The sequence below is a fragment of the Castor canadensis genome, chromosome 4 (assembly GCF_047511655.1).
Source record: "Castor canadensis chromosome 4, mCasCan1.hap1v2, whole genome shotgun sequence".
NCBI lineage: Eukaryota > Metazoa > Chordata > Mammalia > Rodentia > Castoridae > Castor > Castor canadensis.
Window position 1 is genome coordinate 22,249,079 of NC_133389.1, and position 20,734 is coordinate 22,269,812.

The window sequence follows — 20,734 nt, forward strand, 5'->3', positions numbered from 1 at the left end:
GTATTATAATTAATCATCATCTTTCTTTATAATGTGAGTTCCCTGAATTTAATGAACTTGCTTTGTATCCTTAGTAGCTAGACAGATCCTGGCACTCAATGAAACATTGTTGAATTATGAATGATCTCCTCCATGGTACCCAGTATATACTGCTTCCACCATAGTATTACTTGCTATCACGTCTCTGTGTCCTTCCTCTGTCTCTTCAACTACATAATTAAGCCTAGAGAGCTGTCAAAGACTAGGTTATACGTGTCGTTATTTCTTCTGTGTTAACCACACTTCCCCACCATGAACAAGTGCTCTATTAGTGAAAACAAAAACAAAGGGGGAAAATGGAAAGAAGGTCCAATTCCTATATACTAAAACATTCCTATATCACACTAAAACATTCAGTACAATTTGAAAACTTTACACATGACAAATTCAAAGAAAAAAATACATTTGTATCCTTGACTTCTCTACTCAAATAAACAAAACAATGAAAGATTTCTAAAGTTTTAAGAGGGAGTTATAACGTCACATAGTTCACTGTAAATAGGATATTTGTCTTGTAATATTCCAGTGAGATCACTATAAGATTCTGAAAGAGATCATCATTTCATTGACTCATAATTGAAGGAAATAGTTCTCTTTCAATGTGTAAATGGACAGAGAGAGTGACTAGTGAAGCTGGAACTTCATGAATCATTTCTGTTTCTGGCTTAATCACAATTATGTTGAAAGAATGACATTTTATCATGCAAAATCTCAAACATCAATGAGAAGAGATTCAAGAACACTATGTAATTTAAAAAACTTATAGACATGTATTTTACAACAGTAATTTTTCAAAGCCTAAAGCAAATAGCATAATTAATAAATATTAATTGGTAGTGAAAGTCTAACTAACAATGTTGCAGCCTGAAGTGAAAAAAAAAGAAAATTTATATTTTTTGTGCTGTTACTGTGGAATGCTGAATATTGAGAAAAATTCTGCTCATTTCTTCCTTCTGTATTGCCTCTCCTCACATCCAGATAAATCACTAATAATTTTAGCTGTCGTTGCACTCTCTCATCTCACCCACTTAGTAGATTTTTTTCATAGAACATGTTCTTTTTAAAAATTAAAAATCCTTTTTCAGTTTTCTTTGCTGTTTTTTTGTAGGTGAAGGAGAAATATAATCTGGAGGAGCCCACCTTCTATAATCTCTGAGCACACAGCTGAGGACGAGGGTTACTCACATTAACAACTGGCAGCTGTTGGCACCTGTCATACAGAGTTAGGGTCTGGAAGCCAAAACTCCTTTGGCTGAGAACAAACCCCAGCAAGCCTTAGAGACAGCCAGCTAGAATAAGAATCCAGAGTGGAAGGAAGTCATGAGGTCTGTTTTAGACTGGCTGCCAATGGCAAAGTAAAACTTTACCATTGAAATCATGATCTCTACCCACCTGTGTCAGAATCCCCAAGGAGGCTGGTGAAAGACCCACATCTGTGCTTCAACCCAAGCTACAAGCTCAGATTCCCTGGAGGCTGGGTCCACAAGTCTGCATTTTGCCCATCTCCCCAGAGGATTCATAGCCACACTATAATCTAAGGCCAAAATATCTCTACTGCCCTTTCCCACAGTTTCAAGAGGATCACACTGTTTTAGAAAGAACTTCGAATCCACTTAAATTTAGGTACTCATCTGCAAACACTTGCAGTTTTTCAATTAGAAATTCCTTGTGAAACCTGGAGATGATAACTGATGTAATATTCCTGGAAAATCTAGCTCACTGAATTCACTCGGTGATCACTCTGACTCCTAACAGAGCACCCTAACCACTGGAGTTTATGTCTATGCTGTAATCCTGACAGGAAATATGTTTATCTTTATGATGACTGAGGTGATTTTATAGATGCCATATTATAATTTTAAATAGGATTGGATAAATCACTGAGAAAGTCATAACAAAGACAATATAAAATGCTCAAGCTGGAAATTTTAATTTTACAATCTAATAACCAACATTGGCTCTGATATTCATGCATATTTTGGAATATGGTAATTATTTGGCAGTCAGGTGTGAGAAGCAAAAGTGGGATGTGAATGAATCATGACAGCTTGGGACTGCAGCACCACAATGATGGATCACACAGTAGTGTGGACTCACTGGCACAAACAATGAGCTTGGTGTCCTGGCCTGTTTGAGATTGTTATACAAGAGCAGGAAGGAAAGTTATTTTCTCTGTTTCTGTCCCATCCAGAATTGTAAGACACATTTTTGAGGACAGACAGCTCCTGCAGTCTTCTGAAAGCAGGACATAGTCTGATCATCCTGTCTAAAGCTATCTCCATTGTAGGAGTCGATCTGGATGCAAAATTTACAAGTCTGTCCCCCACACTTTTGAGGACCTGAGACTATCGTTGATGTCCTGGGACATGGACAACACCCTCAGAGGAAACCACAGTGCTACCAACTGAAAGCCTTTGATCTTGGTATTCAAGTTGGAAGCCTTTCCCTTGTGGTTTTGACTCTGGGATTTGCTATATTCTCTGTCACCCTTTAGCAACACAGAAAATGTGGAAGCCAGACTGCCTTACACCTACCACTCAGCTGTTGTCAGAGCACCTGGGCATAGGATACTGCTTTGTATTCAGGAAATATAAATACATTTAATAGCAGAAGAAAAAACACACAAATGAAGGTAAATCTATTGCACAAATAGCAAATGTCTTTTTAATAAAACATGAGTGATGTGATAGACCTTATGCTGTTTAATACTTGTATCACTGACTCCACCTTCCTCCTGCCTTCCATTCTTATAAATTTAAATAATTGTATATGCATGCACTTTGGAGTTCTTAAAAGTAAGCTAGAATACTTATAAAGTCAGAAAGATGAAACTACTTCCAAATATTTTAGCAAAGAGATGAACTGCATTTATAATAGTTACTTCAACACTGTATTCTATCTACCATTATGACTCCCAGAAAGGTGTCTCATATAAACAGGAGACAATGTTTCAAGAGGAGCTCAACTTCCTCCAAGGTTGCAATTAGTTCACCTTTACAAACAATCTCCTTAGAAGGATTCTTCCCAGTCATTTTTCTGAATCATAGAACTAAAAACTACTTTAGATTCTTTTCTCCTTTCAAGCTTTGCATGTGAAAGCATTCACCTTTTAATGAAAAGCTGCCATAACTTTTATGCTGAAATATACTTTCATTTGTAACAAAAGCCTTCAGGCTAACACCAACTCCTCAAGACTGATTTTGCCAGAAGGAAGAATGTCAGAATTCCCAGAACTTGTTTCTGCGAGTAAATTCTAGAATATGTCTTCAAAAATTGTAGGGGCCTTGAGTTCTCACCTGCTGGTACCTGCCATTAGGTGAGAAAAAACCAAGCAATCAAGCCAGGGAGGGAGGTGACTTATTTACAGAAGAGTTTGCTTCCAGAGCACATCATATAAGGTTGAAGAAATACTTGAAGCTTATTGAGGGCACCTTATAGTGTTTACATGCTAATTCGTACATATGTTTTTAAAATGCTAGATATACATACTATGCACAAAAAGGGGGGAACAAGTGTGTATTTTCATCTTTGCCTGCAGTGGCACAAAGAAACCCTGGGTGGGTAATAGACCCATTGGACTGTAGGAAGCAGTGCTGGGAGGGGAGTTGGTGTTGAGCAGAGGCATGGAAGTGACTCTTCTTGGTAGCCTTTTTGCATTGCTTGAATTTTGAATTACTTACTCAAAAATTTAAAAAGTTCCATAAGAAGATATGGTCTCCCTTGGTAATATTTACCTGTGTGTCTTACCTTTGAAAGTATTTGTGATACCACTTGGTTCTTAAGTTCCGTATGCCAGGGATATTATTCCAGTATTTTATTCTTCTTTTTCCATCAATTTCTCGGCCTCCTTTCTCTTGTTAATAAAAAAGCAGCAGGGGAAAAAAGTCTCCCCTTCCACTTCATCTTGTATACCACCAACCATTAAGAAAAAGATAACTGCCATTTAGTGATAGCTTACTACATCCAGGCAGGTATCCAAAGCTCTATGTTTCACAAATGAGGAAGCTATGGCTGACAGTTAAACGATCTGCCCAAATTGCTAATGCCTAATGTCTCCTGATTAGAAAGCTCTTATTCTCTCCCACAGGACCACTTTTGCCACTCCAGAGGCCTGACTCCACTTGAGAGAAAGTGATACACCAGAGAGGTTTTCTCCATCAAGCTATAGAAACACAGGCAGGTAACCTATAAATGAAATATCAGAGAGAAGTTTCTCATTTCCTTACCTGTTCTAACATTCAGATAAATGATGCTACATTGCTGCCTATAATGAAAATAGGTCAGGAAGTGTGCAACAGAGAAATGAGCTGACTGCTAAAGTGTTTACCCAATGTAAGGATGGAAAGAACATCTTATCATTTCCTTACTAATGCTGAGGTTGTGTCATTCTTTCTATTCAGACATCTAAGGGGTTAGGAGGACAATGTCTGAGAATTGTTTCATTATCCAGAGGACTTGGTAATAAGAGCATAAGATGTAGTCAATGTTGAAAGAAGATCCTTACTATCACCGCATTATGTATCATTCAAGTAACTCAACATTAATAGCAGTAGTCAGGGGATAAATCAATCCTCTAGTCTTTTACACATGTCACTAGACCATGTACAAACCATACAAGACACAAATAGGTAAATGGAACTATATCAAATTAAAACATTTTACTCTTAGAAAGAAACTTTTAAACATGGAAAGGCAAACCACAGAAAGAATATCTACATTTGTCTTATGAAGGATCCATGTCTAGAATAGACAGAGAACTCATAACAATACATGTGGGAAAATCTGAACACATATTTCTCAAACAATAATATAAACATGTCCAATAAAGCCATATAAATAAGATCAAGCATTAGTTTATCAGAGAAATGCAAATTAAAGTCACCATGAAGTCACTAGCAGGGCTCAACTTAAAAGCATCAGTGATACCAAGCATGAAGAACGGATCTATGGTGCTCATGAGTTTCCACTAGGGAAAGCAAAATGCACAGAGCACTTTGGAAAACCACTTGACAGCATCTTACAGAGTTAAATGTACATATACCATTCTTATCGCTTCACCAAGAGAAATAAAAATATGTCTACCTGAAAGCTGGAAAATCAAGGGTCAAAGAAGTTTGATCACACCAGCCAAAGAAAAAGGAGACTATATGAACATCAACAGGAGAATGGATAAACAAATGTTGGTTTATCTATATGGTGGAATAGGACTTAGACACTGAAATAAACCAAAATAAAATTTGAACTGTTACTACAAGCAAGGATTTGAGTGGACCGCACAAACATTACACTGAATGAAAGCAGCCTTACATAGAAAAATACGCACTGCCTGATTTCATTTATATGTAATCCCAGAAAAGACAAATAAACATATATTGACCAAAAACATAGTAAAGGAAACCTAAAGTCAGGGCTGACTGCAAAGGAACACTAAGCAATTTTGGCTGTGCTTGCACAGAGGTACACTTGAAACAGGTGAAGTTTATTTCATACGAGGTATACCATAACAAAATTATCTTTCAGAAGTATTCTCATGCAGGCCAAACTCTGCTCTAGAACTAGCAAAAGATGCAGATTAAGTGAAAAAGCTTATGAATGTGGTTATGTTCTAAACAGAGGTCTAAAGTAGAGATAGATTATGTAAAAATCTGCCTGCAGTCCCTGGATATGATAGGTGATCAATGACTACTCACAGGTTCTTCTCCTTTCCAGTTATTCTTATGTATGTGGAAAACATAAGTAATGTCTTCAGAGAGAATCAGCTATAAAATAAATACTGATAAATGTATGTAGGACAAGATTGACATCTAAACACAGCCACAGGAGTCCAGTACTGTTACCTAACTTTCTTCTTCTTCTGTGATTCATAAGATGTTACTTGCTATTTTTTTTTCAAACTCTGGTATATCTCACTTTTTATGGTATTCATTTGGCATTTGGTATAAATTTTGGCTATTGGCCATTACACTTTTAAGCACACATTTTCATCTTTCAACTTTGTCACAAATTTCTAGAAGGCTAAAGCTGTGTCTGACACCTTTTGTGGAAGGCTGATTTGTATATAGTAATGTTCAATAAAAGTCAAACATATTGTTCATGATTATTTTGATAGTCTCATCTTCAAAAAATCCTCTCTTCTATATTAGTCAAATAACTTAGATGTATTCACATTGTTTCAAAATGAAAATTTCATTAATGTAAGAGAATCAATCAAATAATTTAAAGTATTTTTCTCTCCTAGTCTGCTTATAAATCTAGGATCATTCATTTATTCACTTGGTTAGTCTCTCATTAAACATGCACTGAGTATCTCTTATTACAAGGCACTGTGGTGAGTGCTAGAAATAAAGAGATTATTACATGATCTCATTTATAGCAAAAAATATTTACGGTGAGGGGATACAGAGTGTGTGGAAAGGAAGAAAGATGATGCCAAGATAATGTACCAAATAAAGTTCAAAAATACAATTAGGATTGAACTACTCATTAGCTAATATAATGTTCTGCAATCAAATTTAACATCATCCAGATATATGGTCATAGATGGAGTATAACTAATCACATAAATAAAGGTTGAATTATTTGGTTAATTAAGTTGTGGCTATTTTCCCAGACAAGGAGAATAACCCTCATTCTCTGCTTATTTGCTTAGGAACCCACAGCTATGGCTAAAGTCAATAACCCCATCCAAGGCATGGCCCTTATTTGCAGGAGAGAACCTTGTTTGTGTAAAACATCCCAGGTAGCTCACTGTTGGTGAACAAGTAAATTATGATCTGGTTGGAAGTTGATCTTAGTAGAAGGTCAAGGGGGCTTTCAGGGTAGATTTTCCCCATACGTGGAAATATTTTTGGCAATTTTTCAATGAGAAGCTGATCACTAGTTTTCTGTGTTTTTATATATTTTCTGGACAGCAAGCTGGTATAAGAACAATAATTTAAGGCAATCTGCAGTTTCTTTTTCTTTTTGTCAAAAAATACCAATAATAACATTTTAAAACCCAGTGTTTTCAAATCAATAGTTTTCCATTACTGATGATTAAATTTCGATGAGTGAATGTACAGTTACTTCTGACAAAGCAAAGCCTATTTGTTTACATGCTGTTGTTATATATAACCATCCAATGGTGTCGTCCAATAAAGACTCAGTATTCATGCCACCTCCTTTGCCAGGGCTCTACATGAGGTTTTCTTCCTCAAATTTCCTGTCCCAGTTCCTCTATCACCTGCTGCTGAGCCTACAAAATCCCTACTTATCCCCCAATCCTAAATTAAATGTCACTTTCTTAGAGATGACTCTCTGAACTTCATCCCTCTACACACCCAACTGTTACTCAACAGGTTGATGGGGTCTCATTGTACTTCTTCATTAAATTCATAACATTAACAATTAATTAATTATTTGGACTTTTTCTATCTTCTTTACCAGTGTGTATGGATAGACTAATGGGCCCATAATATCTATTAATGGTTGTGTGTTTATTAAATGATGAAATTTACAACAATAATGAAATTCATGAAAACTGCTTTAATGTTGCTAAGGAGATGGTAAAGTATTTCTATATTACACAGTTAACTCTCTCAGTTTTCACAGCATCATACTGTTATGTTTCTTTACTGAATTATTGAGTGTTATTACAAAACCTTGGCTCTACTTTAGCAAACAAGTTGCTTTCACAGCAATACGTGCAATTCCATTTCATCATAATTAAACACAGGAAGATAAAAATCTATGTGAAGCACAAAGCAGCACAGGTTTCCTTAGTATTGTGGTTGCCTTGCCTCACATCCTTCTGTTTTGACTCTATTCTGTTTTATCACACCACTCACAACATCTCAATATTCATGGTTTTATAATGGTTGGTTGAATCACCTTGAGTAAATCAAGTGACATATAGAGTATATTTTCATAGCATTATACTTTTGAACGTGTGCATTGCTCTAAAAACCACTTCTTTAAAATAAAACACTACCAAAATATACCATGTATCACTTGGTTTACTCATAAAATTAACAAGTTTGGAATCATCATATGTGTAAAGTCTTTTAAGTATTTTCATACAATAGATATTTTCTGTCTAATTTTACTTTTAAATGGTGTAAATTCCACCACAATTAAAACTATCAGAAAGTTATCTGAAACCCGGAAATAAAGCAAAAAGGCAGGTACTTCATCACTTCCATAATACACAAAGTTCATACCCTCTCAAGAATTGTCTAAATAGGCACAGAACTCTCTGTGATAATATAAATGCTACTTAATATGGCAGCCACTCAGCAAGTATAGGTACTGAGCACAGGAACAGCAGAGAGAATACCAGGCATGTGAGTACACATCTGTAATCACAGTATTCTGGAGGTTGACACAGGAAGTTTGAGGCCAGTCTGGGCAACATAGCAAGACCCTATCTTAAAAATACAAACAGAAAAAAGAAAGAGCAAAAAGAAAAGAAAATCAGAGTATGGTATGACTGAGGGTCAAATATTTATTGAACTCAATTTTAATTTGTTTATATTTAAATAGTTATCTATACATAGCTAGTGGCTCTAAATTAATCATGACATCTTACTTATGTCCTTCGTTAATTAATTAGTTGAAGAGACTCTTCTATGCATGTCCATTTTATATTTATCTGAGAGCTTGATTTTTCTTTTTGAAATTATATTTCCATGAAAGTATATGCTGATAAAAATAACACCTGGTTGAGAGTCATAAAACATAGCTTGTCTTTTCAGATCTAGTATATTGTGACAAAAGAGAACTTCAGTAACTTCTTATAATTTTGAATCCTCATCTGTAAACTGCGAGTGCTGGCAAAGATTTCAAAATTATCTTTCAAACATCATCTTTAAATACTTTAAAAATGAAAAGTTAGATAACGTTAATGGAAGTAGAATATTACTGAAAGCAAGAAACTTGAACATTCTGAGAAAAACTAGAAGAGACCAGGAATATACTAAATCTTTTCATTGTAATATCGTGATGCATTCTAAATTATGAAGTACCATTTAAATCATTACTCTGACAAAAATGATTGCTCTTTAATTGAGCCATTTGTACTTCAGATTGATAATTCCTGACATCCACAAAGAAGGATACAAGATGCATGTCTCTTCTAATGTTTTCTTCTTGCCAAGAAATAAAAAAGGGTCATTCTTTACTAAACAGCATATGCAATTCTCAGATAGTAAGTGTCCCCACCCTTCTTAGTGTCTTAGACTGACAGCAAAATCGCTACAGATTTAAAAATGAATTTTGGTCTAGTTTGAATTTAGACAAATGGAAAATTCTAAATAACTAAAAATTTCAAAAAGAGCATTCAAATTTTCCTAATGGGATCTTAAAAAGTCCTATATTTTAAGATTATTTTTAACATAGTTTAAACAAGAAGTAAAAAGCAAGATAATAATTAAAATAGATACAAGTATAACTCTACAATATTCATGATGTCAAATAAATCTTCTGGGATTCCACCAATAATGGATTTGATTGGTATTAACTTTACACAGTGATTGAAAGATTTTCTGTATTAAGAAAATAAAGATAGGAGAACTTAAGTTCTAGTGTTCTGTTAAATCCACTTGAAATTCAAGGTCAATTCTGACCTTGAAAATAAGGATTTACCTACAGATCATGATAGTCACCAAACTGAACCTAATAGATATTTGCCATTAGAACCAGAATTTGTACCACAACTTCTCTAAATCAGTTATTTACTTTGTTTACAATCTCATGTGGTTGAGTAGGGAAATTTTAAGTGTTTTCAGTGCAGAATCTGGTTGTTTTTATCTAAATCTCTACACAGTGCATTGGACTTAAAGAGAAAAATGTGCCTGATTGGAAATAACTCCAATGAGCTGCATGGATAAAACTAGTGTTTTTAACGTGATCAGATGAGATTGAATTACCATGTATAGGTTTGGATTCTATTTTAACTATTGTTAGGTCTGATTTATATTACATTGTATTATATATGGCTAATTTGAATTATCTGTTTATGACACAAATAAACTTTTTAAATATTGGGACTAACTTCTTGAACCGTTTAGCAAAAAAAAAGAATGTTTTAATTTTTCCCCAGTCTGGAAGAATTTTGATACAATCTGACACTATGTGGACTTGTCTTTCTCCTTGCTTTTTATATTTTTATACATTTTAGGGTGTATTATTCAGTGTTTACGGATTCAGAATGGATATATCTTACTGGTGAATGTAGATTTTATCATTATTTTACAAACCCTTTAAATTTGAATTATGCTTTCTGTGTTAAATTTTTCCTACTACAATTATTCCTAGTCCAGCTTTCATTTACTATGCCAGACATTTATGTATTATACTTATCCTTCGTTTAATTATTGTTAATTTGTTACTAAAATCCTAATTGTCAAATTAAATAACTTTAAATCAAAAATAAATGTTATTTTAATAGCAAAAATTATAATGTGTTTTATTCCAAAACCCAACATTTTTAGACAGTTCTTACAAATAGAAAATAAATTGATTTAATAAAAATGAAGTTAACATAGGTGATAAAAATTAAAAGAAAATAAATACAGTGAGAACACAAAATACAACATAATGGAGACTGGTTGTAGGCACCAAATGAGGAAGACTGGATAATGGCGGGTTGGCTGGCGGGATGGCTGGTGGAGGACGGCAGAAGTTCTTTTAACTGAGAGAAGAAAGGGCAGAGGGTGACAAGAATTCACCCCACTTGGGACACCACTGTATCCCTGAAAGGGAAAGCAGGGCTGCTGTATCTTTGCGGGAACTTAGCTATAGAAGAGTCCGGGGACAGTTCTGGCCACCTCCTCCTTGCTCCTGTCCTCTAGACAGAGGAAGTGGACTTTCGTGGAGATTTCTGGAGTGTGCTCCTACTCAAAGCTGTGGGGTTTCAGCTGTTTTGGGGCCCAAGTTGGGAAGTACAGAAAGCAATGAAAACCCTAGGGAAGTCCTTAATCTTTCCTCCCTCTGCTCTGGCTTTCTAACTCAGTTACCTTCTTTCTTATGCATCTGGCAGAGCTCTAGAGTCCCTCTACGTTGCGTGTGTACTTCCATTTTAGCTATAGGTCAGGGAGCTGTAGTGTGGACTGTGATTGCTTCAGCTAGCCAACTATTCAGATGATTTTAATATCCCACAAGTGAGAAAATAAAACATGGTGTGAAATAAAGGCACAGCAGTGTTTTAGACTGTACATAGTAGTGTATATTTTCTCACTTTAGCTGCAACAAGACATGAAACTACAATTTCACCCAAAGGTCTTTTACAGGTCATACTGCTGATAACTGCAATGGATTATTCCTGACTGTATCAGAAGGAAAAAATTCTAATTTAAAATAATATACTTGATTATATCTAAAGGACAAATGTAAATTAGTTTAAAACAATATGGAAATATATTTAATATTAAGGACTTACACAAATACTTAGTTTTATGTCTTACAAATTCTTTGTTCAAAACTTGTTTTAAAAATGCATACTTCTTTCACTGTCTCCTTTCAAAGCATCCCACTACTGAACTAAAGCTATTGAAATAGCAAATAGACCTTATTTACCTCTCCTTATTCATCTATAAAGAAAATCTCAACTACATATTGGTGAACTTGAACTTGACATCCAAGTTAGCTTTATATAACATTGTGTCTTACAAACTTACATTTTGCTTTTCCAATTTATGCAGTCTCCCCATCCCCCTAGTTTTGTCAATTGGTATTCAACGAATTTAGTTATTTTTTAGATAAAAACTGTTTTTTAATGCAATATTTTTTAATGTGACTATGAAGATAACAAGATTTTTAACTATTCTTTATTCTACTGTGACCTTGCCACCACAGGAAATTCAGTAGCAGTTTGGAGATTCTCTAGAAAATATATGTATCTTAAAACTGGCAAAAAAAGAATGTTTGAAAGGTGAAAATGCCTTTACTGAATAAGTGCTATTTCTGTAAAATGAATAATGCTGATTCATATGTGACAGAAGAATTTGTATGAAGAAAACCATAAATATTACACAGAAACTTATAAGTGTATTCTCAAGTGTTATTCCTATGGAATATAATCTATAGGCCACCCCTCAAAAAGGTAAAAATTACCTCTTTGTACATTTACTTTTAATCATCTGCACAACAACAACAAAAAATAAATAAATAAATGCAGCTTTCTAACAGGGAGTGTGTGTGTGTGTGTGTACAACCATGTATAGTCGAAGTGATGTACACATTCAATAATCATTGGCTAGATTCAAACTGCAAACCATGTGAAGTCTAACTGCTAAACCCAATAACTTTTTTTAATTTGACAAAAAGGCAGAGATGTTATCACACTTGAGTGTGAGATGTAATTAAGATTTGCGTGTGTGAACCACCTTTTCTCAACGTTGCAGCCATTAAGTGTAATGAGAGGCCTCTGAATAATTTATACAGGAAGACCCATGTGCTTTATAGTACTAAGATGCAAGATATTTGAGTTTTTATTTACAATAGAGTAGGCAACCAAGTGACTCAGGCAAAAAGTGGCCTTTGAGTGCTTACGACTTGATTATTATTCCACTTAACATAAAAAATGGTAAACCTCCAATATGTTAGGCCTTGCTTATGAAAACAGATGCTGTTTGAGGTAAAGTCAGTGTTTCAAAATCTTTTTCAACATGACACTGAGGTATCATGAAGTCTCAGAACTGGGGTCATTTTCCATTATTTCATTATGCAGCAAGTGAACCAATTATCTCCATGAAGTAGATTCACAAGAGTTTTTAAATTTCCTAAATCCAGTATTTTATGAACATATTACATAGACTAAACATTACATATTTAATAGACATATACAGGAAGAAACCCAGCATTGTGTTTCTGTAAGTTCAGCTACCTTTTGGAAACTTGAGTTCACTGTCCCTAAAATGTAAACACTCACCCAAAAGTTACTCACTGCCTAAGACAAAAATGAGAAAAGAGGAATAACATTTTTGGATACTTATTTTATTTTAACTGTATTACACATATTACCTTAGCTAACCATGTGATATCCCTCTAAATTGCTTTTCTCATTTCTCACATAAGGAAGTAGTGGTGAGTGGAAGGTTTAGGGGTTGATATAGATAATCCATGTTTATCTTTCCATACCACATTGCCTCAAACAAACCATTCTGTCAGACACCTTGTCATTACTAATGAAGCCCACTGAGCTCTGTCTCCCCAAAATTCCACCATTGTTCTAGAAAGGGTCTCTTTGGTCGTGCCCTAAAGTACTAACTTCATTCCTCTTTCACTCTGCAACCATTCAAGTTGTTGAAGACAAGTGAAAAGTAAGAGTAAATGTCATTCTTAACTATTCTCTCTCTACCCCCAAAATCCTCTGTTCATCCTTTTAAACTTGGAAGCTTCTCTATCTTTCTAACCTTGATATAATTTCTAGTGACTCTAGAGCCCTTGTAATGCACAGAGCTCAGAACTAAACACAGAATCACAGAGCTTTCTATACTAAGTGAGTATATTCACCCTCGTATTCTAGACCACTCTCTCTCTTTAATGTTAGCCTAAGCACAGACCAGCATTGTCTACTCTTGGCAAGTTTACTGAGCATTCAAACTATTAGGTGTTTCCCACATATGCTGTTGCTAAATCATGTCTTTTCCGTGCTTATCTAGAGGTATCCAAAATCGTTCTGTTCTCTTTAATCAGTAATATTTTATCACTTTTACTGATTTTGACACCCAATTCTTGACTTAAAATGAATCCCCCACATTTTCACACATCTCACTACTAAAATCCTATTTTGAAAGAAAAATTAGAATTATTTTTAAAGTATATCTCCTAAAAAGTAAATTTTTTGACGGATGCACTGAAGTTCTGCTGTTAGCCCACTGTTGCATTTAGTACAGAGATGTTTATATGGACAAATATGTGAATATTTTCTAACATTTTTCACTTATTGTTTTATGATGTTTAATGATAAATGAAAAATCAAAAGTGCAAGTGACACTAAATGAATCCTAGTTGTTACAGCAACTTTGTATAGAACAAAGTTGTATATTTTTTGGTATTTCAACAGGCTCTCAATTGACTATGAATTAAAATGTGGGGAAAAGAGATGATCAGGGCAGTCAAACCTTTGTACAGTATAAGCCTACTTGAGTTGTCACAACAAATTCCCTCTGAACAACAAATATATCCTAATAAAAAAAAAGAATTATGTAAACTGCTAGAAGCATGCCATTGAAGATTAGCTTTAAAAGTTGATGTGTAATTAGGCATTTCATATCTCTGTTTATCTATCTACCTCTTTTTCATCTGTCTAATATTCATCAAAGAATTTTACCCTCTTCATATAATGTTAATTATCCAACATTTTTAAACTCAAAGTAGTTCCCATTGTCACAGTTGTATTATATGTGAATAATGGACTTCCTGAGTTCACTATTCCTTCCAGATTTCAAATGTTGTATTTAAAATAAACATAAATTCCAGAGTTATTTCAAGCACAAGAGTTGAATAATAGATAGATATTCAAAAAATGGCAAAATAACTACCTGATATTGTTGATTGTCATAAAATTCAACCCCATAGTCTGGATTTACTAATTTATCTGTAGCTGCTGCACTGAAGAATTCCATAGTTAAGTCCAGGACAATCAGGGAACAACTCCTCCCCCCAACACTGTCACTACTCCTTTCTATGTCAGCCTTTTTCAACATTAAAATGTTTGGTATACTTCTGTATTTGGGATTATGTCTGATACAATAGCTTTAAATGCATCTAGCTGATAGCATCTATGATTGTTTTCTGATGTGATGACATTATTGCACAATTTTACCACTAGATCTAACTGTATTGTTGAGTGATAGGAAAACAGTTAAAAAATCATGCCATAGTAAGTTTTCATTTAAAAAAGTAACTAATGCAGTTGGTTAGGGAAATTAATGTGATTATTTGTGAATGTGGGTATTTTATGGCTGCATGCTAACAGTACACAGTTGCAACAGTGTTTACATGTGCGTTGCTCCAACTTCCAATGAACTACCTTCTTCATAAATGAACTTGTTTCATCAACTTCAACCTGAACTCTGTGCTGTGTACTGTGAAGTATAATGTTTATTTCTCTTGAATTTAATTTGTATTTGACAAGCAGAACTCAGTAAGCCCAGTCTCACCAAGCGACATGTGTCTAACCTGTGGGTTTGCCCCTGTCTGTCCAGCATTCCCTAAAGGAACAGCACCATAATTAATCCTTGTCAACCACGTTGTTGGTGGCTTTGGAGGAGATGAGCAAAATCAATTGTGTCTGCATGTAACAAAGCTCCCACTGGAGGCTTGGTCTTTAGAAGATTCAGGAACAATGCTGTCTCTTTCTGATGTCTGGAATATTTGTCTTTTCTCTCTCAACTGCATGACAGAATCACCAAAAGAATTTAAAGACAGGCACAAAAGTGATACTCAAATATTTGTGAATTCATAAAGTCGAAACATTTCATAAGTCATATGGAAATTAAGTTTTCCCATATATTGTCACAGAAATTCAATGGATATTATCTCATTTTTTTTCTCTTGTCAAACTATAAACTTTTACTGAAAGACTCAAAGAGTAAATTGCTAAGATTCCAAAGTGTAAAAATTTCATAACTGAAAGTTGGGGTGTGGCTCAATTGGTAGAGTGCTTGCTAGCAAGTACAAGACCTTGTGTTCAAACCTCAGTACCACCCCCCTTCCCTAAAAAAGAATGACAGAGTGGATTTGAACTGTGGTAGGTTTAGCTTCCAGGTTGGTATTCTTTTTACTGTAGCATACTATCTTTCTTTATCGTAGTACTCTTTTCCAATTTTCAACTTAACATGTCAGTTATATTGTGGTTCATTTAATTCATATGTTAAATATTTGTATGTTATGATAAAAAATAAAGCAATATTAATAATAATGCATTTTGCTAATAATATTTAGTTATTTCTTTATTGCCTATATTCCTCCAAAAAATGTTGGAGACCTTGAAAGGTAAATCATGTTTACTGTTCTCACTCCAGTACCTAGAACAGTGAGGAATCAAAGAATATCTAATAAACTAAGTAATCCAAAGATATTAAATACTGTGTTTATAAAATTTTACACTAATTCCAAAGTGCAAGCTATAATCATCACATTATAGTTTTTGGAATAGCAAAGTTTGTTTGCAACTTACATATCTGTGAATCATGGTTAATATTTACCCATGTTTCCTTAGAGGTTTTTTTTTAACTTCCTCCTTATGAAAGATTTAAGAGGAAGAAAATGAGTGTATATTAGTGGAATCCCATGCCTATATCAGATAGAGTTGTATGAACCAGGAAGAACAAGTTAAAACAATATTTCTGGATAAACCTGATTTTGCATGGCACACATTTTACACTGTTAAGTGGCTTTTACACTCAAAGACTGAATCTTGAATATTTAAAAGTTTTGTTTTCTGTCTACACTTTTTAAATTCTTTCTTTCCTTGGTTCTGTTTGTTTTTTTTAAGTAGATAGACCAGGTAGTCCAGGCTGGTCTTGATCTTGTGATTTTCCTGCTTCAGCCTCCCAAGTGCTGGGATTTCAGAAATGAATCACCAGGCCTGGCTTAAATCTTTTTATTTATAAGTAATGTTCAAACTCTGGAAGTGACAAGAAAGAAGACTTTTGCTGTCAAGAAAAATTTATTCCCAAAGCTGTGTGGATAATGGCTTTCTCCTTTTGCTAAACTGCCACAAAACACATAACTTTATCTTTCCTGGATTACAAAAATTATAACCAATGCAGACGTGGCATGCCACTAGTATGCTCTCACTCCCTTCCCTTAAAGCCTTTTATAAGGGAAATCATAATGTGATTTTTTTGATTCTTTTGAAATGTGATTTCAAAAGAAAATCTCAGGTTACATGGAATTCTTGTTTATTGTGGCTTGTGTATGTGACCAACCACTTCTTAAAAATTCATGTTGAATTGTAATTATCTTTCAAGACGAATCCAGAGGACTGTTGCCACTTCTTTACAATTTCTCTCTTTCCATTCAACAAACTGTCTCCCCCAGGCTGCTTACTGCAAGTTGGTCCCAACTGACTTGTTGCATTTTTCTGTGGCCAATACTAGAAGACATTGTTTCTTATACAAAGCACGGATGCTTAGAAGACAAAATTAAGAGCAAACTGCAATGTCAGAACAATTTAGCTCATGCTTCTTTTCTCCCTTTACTATGGATAGTTTACTAACGCACAAGCTGCCTTTTAAAAATGTTTTACCAAGTACCTTATTCATATGAGAATCTCTATTGGGAAAAACGTTCTGTATTAGATAATTAAAAAAAAAACATTGTTATTGCTGAAATTGATGGAACTAGATTTGCTATTTGCCGAGCCTCTTTTAAATAAAAAAAATTTGTATGTTAAAATTTACCTCTCAGCGAGAAGTTGCTCTTTGCCAACTGAGTTTTTCTTTGGTTAAGACATGACTCTTATGACATCTCATATCAGTCAGCATATGTAAATGTGTAACATAAATAAATAATACATAAATCCAAAAAAAAAAAAATTACCTCTCAGAAATGTCTACCTTACCATTATCCAGTAAATCAAGATAAAAATATCCACCTGAATCTTAGGCAACAAGACATTTCAAGGTCTCATGGGATTTTGCTCAAGTATCAAAATCACTAGAAAATCATTGCTTTAATTTAACAAATTAATTAACATTAATTTAACAAATTAATCTTAGATCAGGTATTTTGTTCTTTAGTCTAAGCCCCACTTTTTGTCAACAATTCCAGAATATTCTTCTGAGCTCTGGACAGATTGCCTTCAGTCACTCAGGTCTGCCCAGTTGGCTTCATTTTAGGTAGGTCTTAAATTCAGGGAGAGTGTTCATGTTCTGAGAAGAGTAGCAAATTCCAAATAAAATTCTGGTGTTGGTGTTATTTTTCATATCACTATTGAATCCAATGAGTCTTTCAGCTCAACATATAGTGAAGCTATTTTAAATTATTTATAAGGTACCTAGGATGATAAGTATGGAATCAAACTAAGTTTAAAGCTGAAAGTCATTATGTTAGAAAAGAATTTTCAGAACTAAGTTTAAATTTGAAGAACTAAGTCATCTTTCCAGACTTGACCTATAGAGAACTTTTTAAAAGAGAGGGTGAAAGTATTCACAAAAAGTTTATAAAGTTATGTAGTATATTATTATACCAACTCAAAAACTGAGTTTAGTTTGTGGGGTTTTTGTTTGTTTTGTTTTGTGATGGTGGCACTAAAGGCCTGTACTTAGCAGGCAAGCACTCTTGCACTTGAGCCACATTCCATCCCTTTTTGCTCTAGTTTATTTTTCAGCTAGGGTCTCATGCTTTCTGCCCAGGACCAGCCCTGGACTATGATCCTCCTCCCCCTGCCTCCCAAGTAGCTGGGACCATAGGCATGAACCACCCTGCCTGGCTTGTGAGATAGGGTTTTGCTAACTTATTTCCTAGGCTGGCCTTGAACCATGATCCTCCCGTCTCTGCCTCTGAAGCAGTTGGGATTATAGATGTGTACTACCATGTGCAGCCGTCAAAAATAAGTTTAAAAATTATTCTTGCTGCAAAAAATAAAAAAGTTGATTACCATCTCCAATCTGATTTCCCTAACTTCCCCTAGAAAGTAGGGGTTAGTTTTGAAAAAGGTTTTCCTTGCCTTAGGCATCCTGTACAGCAATATGTTACCTTTTACATATATCCCATTTGCATCTTAAAAATGCTGCAAATGATTGAAACCATTTGCAATTTTTATTACATTTAAAACAGCATAGGTTTATTTTATTTATTTAGTAAATATTACAGCAGAATATTTACAACCTAAAAAGTATTGAACCATAAAATAAAACTTAATCTTTCCTTCTCTCATAGCTTTGTCCCTTTTTCTTCCATCAAAAAAAGAGTTTTAGAATAATCGATATATTTTCAAAAGTTTGATACCAAAACAATTTGAACTCTCATTTAGGTTATTTCAATATATCAAATATAAGGCACTTAAATATATAAATTTTGGAACCATTAAAAGTATTTTAAAAGCTCTTTAATAAATGTTTTTCATTAAAGTCATTTTCAATATTGATGTCTTGTATGGTGTCTTGGTTATTTTCTTTCCTCAGATACATCTGAATGACAATATTTGTTCTAAAATATCCCATGAATTGACTATTAACAAGACTTAGTATTTTATTCATGTAGGAATACATTTACCTATTTCATCTGATACAAGATACATAAATTTAAGCTAATTACTGAGGTAATAATCTTATCTAACAATCTGACAAGATCTTAAAGTTTTCCAAGATCTTTTAATGCCTAAAGCTTAACCCCAAGTCCTTGCAAAAAGCTTCTTCCACTGATTTGTGAAGTATTTAAAGAAATTTTCCACTTTTATCCATAGCAGCATATTCTCAGGTTTTTCTAATAACAAGCTATTCCTTTATTACAGATAACAGATTTACTGTTAAACAGGAGAAGGGAATTTTAGATAGCTAGTTTTTTCATATGTTTCTGCGTGCAGTTTACTAATGTGGTATTGAGTATAGTGCGGTAAGAGAAATCAAACTAGATCCTTCTTCAGTGGCTTTATGCTGGGAGGCACAGAATGGCTTAGCAGCTTTCTGGCAGTTCACGTTTAGAATGAGTATCTGGGCTGCAGACGTTGAAAAAACATAAAAAGACACTGCACCACATCAATGGGTAGAAAGGACTGTCTTTGGAAAGAGAAAGCAGAAACCAAGCAAGCTGTCTGCAGCCCTGAGCAAAAGCTCTTTTCCACCCAAAGTCTGCAAAAACCCAGCTTCTCTTGCAAACCCGAAGGCTGGAAGAGGAAACACAGCCACTCCAAAGTGGAGTTTCAGGCCCATCCTTAGTGGTTTCTGTCACCATCTACTTGCTCATCCTTCATGAATGAAACGTACAGAGTATATTTCAGTTAGGTCAAGGGACACAATAAACAGCCAGCGCATTGGAGATCTAGACCAGGTACTTACACCTCCAAATGCCTCCAGATCGCAGCCCCAGGAAATAGCTAGCCCATTTCTTTATGGCACTGTTGCATCCATCAACTGTGGAAATTAACATAAAATAACAGAGTAACCGGTAAGTACTGGACAGCATGGCAAAGCATCAGATCAACTGAGCACTGAGGCACACGGATAGTTTACAAAACCCGAGTGATGCACGGCTGGTAAATACCTTCTCCGCTGCCCGAAGGGGGACGGAGCTGCGCCGGCCCCTCGCCCTCTTCTTGTGTAACAGCCAAGGCGGCTCAGTGCCTCTGACGGCTGCGAGCCCGGCCGCCCATGGCGTCTGGGCGGTCCTAGCGCCGGCCCAGGTTAGCATCCTAGGTAATTCCAAGGCCTCCCTGCTTTTGGAGATTCTTCTAGTGACTGTCACCAGAGGTTTACAGGGCTGCCACCTGGTGAAGCACCAGGGCAGTGGGGTTTGTTTATGGAAAAAATGGTAAGTAGTTTGCTAACATCATCCATACTCTGCTGTTGAAAACAAAAAGGATGCCAAATGATCTTGTCTGGTAAATAAGGTGTGCTGGTGACAAGGTTAAAGGCAGGGAGCTGTCAGAAAGGAAGCTAACTTGTACATTAGCTCTGTTTTTTGAAATCCATCTATTTTGTTTCATTTTTTTCCCCCCACATGTAAAAGGAAAACAAGGATAAAGCAGTAGGGAGTTTCTAAAAAC

At 35.0% G+C, this 20,734-nt stretch overlaps 1 protein-coding gene across 1 annotated transcript in view; it reads right to left on the reverse strand.

The window, feature by feature from the left end:
* Positions 1-20,335, reverse strand: part of Rab27b (RAB27B, member RAS oncogene family) — a 152,030-nt gene extending 131,695 nt beyond the window's left edge. The window contains exons 1-2 of the mRNA XM_074069791.1: positions 20,233-20,335; positions 20,028-20,102 (exon numbers count right to left, since the gene is read on the reverse strand). The gene's annotated coding sequence lies outside the window, so the exon portion shown is untranslated. The remainder of the gene's footprint in view (positions 1-20,027; positions 20,103-20,232) is intronic.
* Positions 20,336-20,734: the final 399 nt, after the last annotated feature.